At 41.3% G+C, this 6453-nt stretch overlaps 1 protein-coding gene across 2 annotated transcripts in view; it reads left to right on the top strand.

Annotated features, from left to right (window-relative positions):
* Window positions 1-144: 144 nt before the first annotated feature.
* RALA (RAS like proto-oncogene A) overlaps window positions 145-6453 on the top strand; it is a 31465-nt gene continuing 25156 nt past the window's right edge. The window contains exon 1 of one of the 2 annotated variants that reach the window (XM_027655880.1): window positions 145-157. The gene's annotated coding sequence lies outside the window, so the exon portion shown is untranslated. Of the gene's footprint in view, window positions 158-511; window positions 532-6453 lie in introns of those variants that run through there. The other variant, XM_027655881.1, reaches the window with a different exon arrangement.

Here is a 6453-nt window from a genome sequence, read left to right as displayed (position 1 = left end):
CGGGGGCGCGCGGGCCAGCCCGGGCGGGGGGGGAGCGCGGGGATCCCGCACAGAACCGCGCCGCGGGGCGCTGCGGTGGGGGCAAGGGGGGCTTCCGGCGGCTCCTCGCCCGCCGCTCTGCGCCGCCCGAGCGTCGGTGTCGAGGCGCGGCCGCCGCCCGTCCCCGGCGGTGTGCGCCTGCCGGCCCCGCCCGGGCATTGGGACAGGCGGGTGGGGGCCCGGCCGCCGGCCCCTGAAGGTTACGGACGCCGACCTTGGCGACCTCCGGCCGGGGCGCGGGGGGAGCGGGGCCCCGCCGCCTGTTGCGGGGCGGGTGCGGGTCCCGGGGCTGCGGCGGCGCCGCCCGTACCTGCGGAGGGCGGGGCGCGGTAACGCCGGCACCCGAACAAAGGGGCCGCGCCCCGAGGCTGGCGGGGCCGGGGCCGTGGTGCTCATCCCCCGGCCGGGCTACGCCGAGCGGTGACGGGTCCTGCCCTGGCCGGGTGCCGCAGACCCTGGTGTGCGTGAGTGTGTGTGCGCTGCGGTGCTAGGGTGAGTAAGAGCAGGGTTTCTGCAACGTGTAATTGCTGCTCGCTTTCGTGTGCTGCGCTTTTGTGTAGTTACCGGTGACTATAGCTTGTGGTTGCCTGCAACAAAAGGGAGAAGTACAAAGTGTGACTACTTAGTTGCCTAAATAAAAGAGCCTTTCGATGCGCACCTGTTTCGTTAGGTAAGCAATTTGATGTTCGCTTTTGAGTTTCTTTTAGATAGAAGCTAATAGCTTCAGCTCCTTCGCCTTAATTGACTCTTTGAAATGAAATTGTAAAGTGGGCCATACATATCCCGAGAGTAACCTGGAGAGCAACTTTTGTGTATAATCAGTGTGTTTGTTTTGTAGCATCACAGAACTGTTCTAGCAGAAAGACTGCCGAAATGTTTATTTTCTGACGCCTAATGTTTTGTTTTAAGCTTGCGTTCCAGTTCTCATTGGAAAGAGAATTGCATTCTGCTCTGCAAATCGTTACACTTCCACGAGTGGAAGAATACATACCTCTGCTGACATTTTAGTGTCTGGCAATAGGTTATGGAGAGATCTGCACATAAAGATATCAGTCATTCTTTGTCTTTTCCGCTGGAAGTTAAATTGAAAAGAGAGGAGCTCCTGGGAGAGGGACTGCATTGACTGGGAGAAGAGACTGGTATTCTGTTAGTTTTCAGGATAATTAGCAGTGATTATAACTGCATTCTTAATAATTAATCATCTTCTTTTCAGCTGACTCACTAATTTCTTAGCATACACCTCAATATTTAAATCCTGAGAAATTGCAAACATTCTTAATAGAATGAAGAACAACTGTTTGATACATTATCTCTGATGCAGATTATATCCTGCAGTCTGTGCTTGTGAGACAACTTGTTGAACATTTTTTGTGGAAGCCTCCAAATGGTAGAAATTTTAGGAGTTGCCAGTGTACTGTTGCACAAAAAGATCAAAAAAAGCCTTCAGTCCACTGCATGGACTCGTCTGTGGGGTTAAATAAGCTGTGATGCTGAACAGTGAATGTACTCCTTTACTATTGTGAATTCCTTGATCGCAGTCTTCACTTTGTAGTGTTCTTCTGAATCTGAGGAAGGGAAAGACTATAAACATTTTAAAGTGAAGTATTTTGAGTTGCATGTACTTTGACCATGTTGAAATAATACTGTCTTTATTTTTTTAGGCCTTAGGGAGAGGATCTTTAGCCATGAAAGTGAAAACTGGAATGTCTCCTAGCTGTGCATTTGTTGTAATCTCTGTCACCTGTGGCTGTGTACTCTTTGGATAAATAATCCGTAGGAATAGTAGGCTACTGGGGAGGAAGGATAGGAGTGGAGAAGTGGGGCAGGGAGAGGTGTGGCTGTGAGGATAAGGCAGTACTGGGTGAAGGCAATGAAGGAGGAAGACAAGACTCTTAAATAAGTGTGGTTGGAGTGGTCCATGTATCTTCTGTATTCAAACTGACTTCCACCTTCCCGAAGAACAGTTGTGTTCTTAACCTCAGTTAAGTCATGCACTGACAACCCTGTATTTACTTTTTCTAAGGGTCTACCATGAAACAGAGGTGTTATGTCTCAGATGAGCTTTTACTCCTGTTAAATTTCAAGTGTATGTGACTTGAAAGAAAATAATTGCTGAGGCAAAGGATGTTGCTGTCTTAGAAACTGATGTATGGCAGTCTCCGATACCAAAGCATAATGTAGGTACAGTGTATTATTATGTAAAAAGTTGTTTAGGAACTGCATTCAGCTAACTGACAACATCATGATTTTTGCTGCAGTTTTACAACTGAAGAAGAAATAATTATATGAGAAAAATCTTTTAACTTTGTGATTGGATTTGTTTGCTTTGCCACCCTAGCAAGTGCTGTAGGATATAGTGGGAATCAGTGGCTGATCATGTGTGTTCTAGACAGGGAACTCCCCACCCCCTTGAGAGTGCTTACAGGCAACTTCTGGTAAACTTCTAATGGCTCTAACCTATTGAAATTACTTTGCTTCTAAATTGAAATCTATTTTATGTGAAGAAGGTAGTTCAGTAGGCTAGTGACAGCATTCTTGTGAACATATTGTAGCCTGTCAACATCACACATGCAGTTATAAGGCAACTGTTTTTAGCCTCCTTTCTACCTTGTGAAGAATTGATGTGAGGAACCAAGCAAATAGAATAGTTGGTATTACTACTGTATGTCCACTAAATGTTCTGCAAGATGCTTTAAATTTTATGAATTACTAAGTAGGGAAGAATTGATTGTATGTTGTTAGTCTACTACAGTACTTAAAATCAGCTCTCAGAGTGGTTCTAGAATGTTATTGTTAAGTCTTACTGACTGCAGAATCTGAAATTGTTTATAGTCCTTGTGGGTATAAAGAAATTAGAGCCACTTTAACTATAACAAATGTGCCTTGCAGACAGTCCAGGGCGTTATTAAATCCTGTTTTCCTCCTACTCCTGCTTTCTTGACTGTTACGAATCAGAGTGAACACCTAAAAAGGACTTATCTGTGGTTACAGCTGCTTGTTGAATCTCTTTGGTAGATGTGGATCTCACAGCCATCAGGTTAGGCTTATACTCTTGAGCCTTAGGAGCTTTTCTTAGGAGCTGAAAAAAAATCTGAAATTCCTACAGAAAAAACAGTATTGGATTTAGAGGCAGGAACAAGTTGTAAAGAAACGTCTTATAGACTAAGTAACACTGCCTTAGAATAACCTGATGAGAAAATTCATTTGCCTGGAGAGTGGCTTAGTATTTACTGCTAGTGTTTTGTTTAGGATTAGGTTTGTCTCTATCAAAATTCCCATCACCTTTGGGACAATAGGTTGGTAACACTGAAGTGTCCAGGCTGTGCATAGATGGGGGAAAAATGAAGAAAAGTGCATTAAAGAGGTTAGGCAACACAGAGAGAAGATGTAATGAGAAAGACAGCCACTATAGAGAATTCAAAGTAAGCTATGCTGTAATCAGTTTATAATGCTAATATGGAGAGGAGCCAAGAATGCAGAGAAGGTAGAACAAACAAGAGATGTAAAGTTGGTTGCATAGTAACTCTGTAATCCTTACTTTAGTGGAATTGATGATGCTTATTTTGTGATATTGACTCCTTAGTTCAAGTAATTGCAATGTACACTGAATTCCTACCAATACAGTTCATTTAATGCATTGTGTTTTTCTCTATAACAGTAAGTTTTCTACATCATTTGACGCAAGAGTGTGGGAATGTCAGGTGAAGTGGCCCACAAGGTTTCATTAAAAGTTGGCATGTAAATACACTGTATGACCAAACAAGTATTTCTGCAAATTATGGAAAATGCGATGTATGAAGGAGTCTTGCACTTGTGCTTAGTAGATAGATAGCAGGGATCAGCCATGCATCCAGGCCTTGTTACCTGTTTCAGTTTACTCTCTCAAATGCTAACCTAATATCCTTCTGTGCTACTGTTAAACTTGATCTTTAACTCCGATCCTTGTCTCCAGGAGTCTGAGAATGCTCTGTGTGTAACACCCACATACAGGCAGTCAGAAATGTTTCTGTCAACATTAGAGTGCCGTAAACATGGAAGTCTTACAAAAATGAAACTTCTGTAAAGAACGTGGAAAGGCAGCTATGTGTGTTCTAGTCCTCTTTGCTAGTGCTCCCATTCAGACAGTGCAGAGTAAAGCTAGCCTGTCATATCAAGACTGAAGCAGTGTAGTCCTGTTGGTACAGCTGTGCTGTCTCCTGTAAAGGTTTTTAATATGGAAGTAGTTAATTCCAGCAACACTTTCCCCAGTGGGATTTGTTTCAGACCTCAGAAGAAATTATACAGACAGGAAAACAGTGGCAATGTGACAAACTTCTGCAGGCATGCTGTGTCAGTCCCAAAACCCACTCTTGATGGGTGAGGTCACACCATGAAAGTTGTTTGAGTAGATGGACCCAAAGACCCTACTCAAAGCAAAGCTGGTAGCAGCTGATCCCTAACCATCTCTCACTGTTACCCATAGAGATCAAAGTAAGCAAACTTAGTGAATTCAAGTGGTTATTATGTGGAAGAGCTGTTTTGGGATGACACCACTAGATTGTAAAGTTCTTGCACACTTAAACACCTAAATTAATTCCATCTATGTAGTAACATGCAAATAAGCTTCATTCCGATCCTCAGAACACTTGTATTTTAAGAAATAACACTGCACGCTCTTAACTGATTTCTGCAAGATCAAAATTTGTATTTAATATCCAAATTTAGAATTCATTGCAATGCTTCAGTTACTGGTCCAGGTACACCTTATTACAACTTGAATTCTCTGACTTTTTATAAGTTTACATTTTTAAAGTTGTCACTTATTTGAAGATTAGTATGCAATTTGTTTTTCATTGATATAGTTCACATAGTGAAGTCAGTGATGCAGCACAGGTCTTTGTGAGTATGATTTGTTAAAGCATCTTTCCCCACTGCTCCAGATTGTGCTGATTCAGGCGTGATGGCTTTGAGATTCCAGTTCATTCATATGCACTGGACGTAAGGTGTATCATAAAACAGGAAAACTTAACCTGGAAAGAAAACCTTGCACTCATGACTCCTGTCTATATAGTCAGTCCACTGTTCTCATTCAGAATTTAAGGAGCAGATGCATTAAGCTAAGTATCAGAAACTACTGTCTGTTCAGCAAGTTCACCATCTAAAATGTTATTAAATGGTTAGTGTTGCAAGGAAGAAAATATAGCTACATGTAACTCTCATAATGGAACACCCGTGTATTCTGCAACATCTTGGAGTACCCCGTCAGAAGACACCCACTAACTTAAAATGCATAAAATTCTAGTACTTGATTGTTTTTCCCTGTTTAATGAAGACTATAATACGAATAATAAAGCAAAATTAAGATGCTGATAAAGAACAAGGAAGCTGCCCATCCAAATTATTAATTTGGTTTGCATCAGTAGTCATTTTGTTTTAGTGTATGGTGTAACATAAAGGACTGCTTTTAGAAAAATAATGGAAGAAATACAGATGTATTTCCTTCAGAAATATTAAAGAGAATTAACCAAGTGTTTTTTCCAGGTGCAGCACTTTTTCTGTGAAAAACTTGTCTCAACTGTGATTGTGTAACAATAGTTAAACAGGAGCTGTTGCTGCCATTTGGACTTAAAGAAGTTAAATTCCAAATATTAATCCAAGCCCTGTCCTCTTTCTTACATCTTGTTTTGATAAGAACTTGGATTTCAAGTCACGATTTCAGCTTCTGCTGTGAGGGGAAAATACTCACTTTTGACCAATATAAATTGCATATCTTAAATGTCTCTGTGCTTTGTTAAGAAATCCCATTGCAGGCATTGCCAACTGGTTTTTCCTGTGTTCAGAGTGTGGGAGGTTATAGTTTTTAGATTGATGGTGTTCAAGAGGCCAGTAGCTGATCTACGAAATATTTTAGGAAAGCCTGCATATATACTCCCATGTAGCTGTCTCCCTGTCAATCGTTAACTTTGGGCATGTAGTTATTAATTTACTGATGGGTTTACAGTTACAATTACACTTAAAAGAAAGGTTTTATAGTGAAACTGCTCACAAAAATGCTAGAATTTCTCATCTCCTCTTTGCCCAAGAACTGGGGTGAGATACAAAATGTTTGGTTTTGGAATAATTTAGAAACCTTAGAAGGTCCTGATTTTTGAGAAACTTCTTTACTGTCCCTGTGTCTTTAATGTTTTCTATTGGATCTTATTGGGAAAGTTGATCTTTTTAAGTAACTTGATTTGGCACATGTTGAATTTTTCTAGTAAAAGAGTATATTTCTCTTAAAATTAAATGAAAGTTAAGCTATATCTGTTGTATTTTCTGTCTTGCAGTCAAAGCAGATAGAGGAACGAAATAAGCTAATGCAAGTATTCTCTGCAAGATGTATGAGTTAGAAATGAGACAATGTTTATAACATTCAGAATTTAAGTGAGTTTCTTC

The sequence above is a fragment of the Corapipo altera genome, unplaced genomic scaffold (genome assembly GCF_003945725.1).
Source record: "Corapipo altera isolate COAL_440 unplaced genomic scaffold, ASM394572v1 59, whole genome shotgun sequence".
NCBI lineage: Eukaryota > Metazoa > Chordata > Aves > Passeriformes > Pipridae > Corapipo > Corapipo altera.
This window is presented reverse-complemented; position numbering and strand designations above follow the sequence as displayed.